General features: G+C 45.4%; 1 protein-coding gene across 2 annotated transcripts in view; it reads right to left on the reverse strand.

Moving 5' to 3' along the window:
- Trpc4ap (transient receptor potential cation channel subfamily C member 4 associated protein) overlaps positions 1-1,085 on the reverse strand; it is a 56,898-nt gene that overhangs the window by 17,875 nt on the left and 37,938 nt on the right. The gene's annotated exons all lie outside the window — the stretch shown is intronic.

Raw genomic sequence — 1,085 nt, forward strand, 5'->3', positions numbered from 1 at the left:
GTTTAAGGAAAATTGTACCATTAAAAAAAAAAAAAAGCGCCGGGCGTGGTGGCGCACGCCTTTAATCCCAGCACTCGGGAGGCAGAGGCAGGCGGGTTTCTGAGTTTGAGGCCAGCCTGGTCTACAGAGGGAGTTCCAGGACAGCTGCTTGTGGACGTTGTACATCGTGGTGCGGAGCCTAGTGCGCACCACGATGTACAACGTCCACAAGAAGCAAAAAAAACCCCTCCCAAAAAAAAAAAAAAAAAAAAAAAAAAGCCTGAAAAAATGCTACCCATTTAATATACACTTGTACACACAGGAGGAAAGCCAGGGTCGCTGCATCCCTATGGGCATCCTAGCCAGGGCCTACAACAGACCTGGCCACACCCATGAACCCTCAACACTGTTATTCCTGCCCAGCAGGCTCTGGGAGGCACTGGGAGGAGGGAAGAAGATACAGAGCAGTGCACAGTGCTGAAAGCAATGAGGATCAGGAGAGGGCAGAGAGGGGATAAAGGCAGCCCCTGTAAGCATAGAAAAGGTGCAGAGGGACAGGAAGTGAGTATGAAATGTTACTTCATACTTTTGATTTCTATTTTTTTTAATGGCTAAAGCTGGTGAGCAGCTTTTCATGTGTGTCTGGCTATTTTTTTCCTGTTTGGAGAAGTGTCTATTTGGATACCTGTCTATGTTCTGAAATGAGTTTTATTACTCATCTCTGGAAGTTCTTTGTATGTTTTGTTTTTTAATTCATGTGCATGTTTATGTCTTTGTGAGTGGATGTGGGTAACCATGGAGGCCAGAAGAGGGTTCTGGATCCCTGGGAATCAAATCCAGGTCCTCTAAAAGATCAAGCAGCAGCGTTCTAAACTGCTGAGCCATTTCTTCAGCCCCACTGTCTGTCTGTCTGTCTATCTATCTATCTCTCTCTCTTCATATAATTCATCACCTCTTTTTGTCAGTACATGGCATCGAACTCGGGGTCTCACACGTGACAGGCAAATCATACCCCTAGACTTCTTTATGCGTTCCATATTTGTACTGGTTAGTTTTGTGTCAACTTGACACAGCTGGAGTTAACACAGAGAAAGGAGCTTCAGTTG

Source organism: Mus caroli, chromosome 2 (genome assembly GCF_900094665.2).
Source record: "Mus caroli chromosome 2, CAROLI_EIJ_v1.1, whole genome shotgun sequence".
Lineage (NCBI taxonomy): Eukaryota > Metazoa > Chordata > Mammalia > Rodentia > Muridae > Mus > Mus caroli.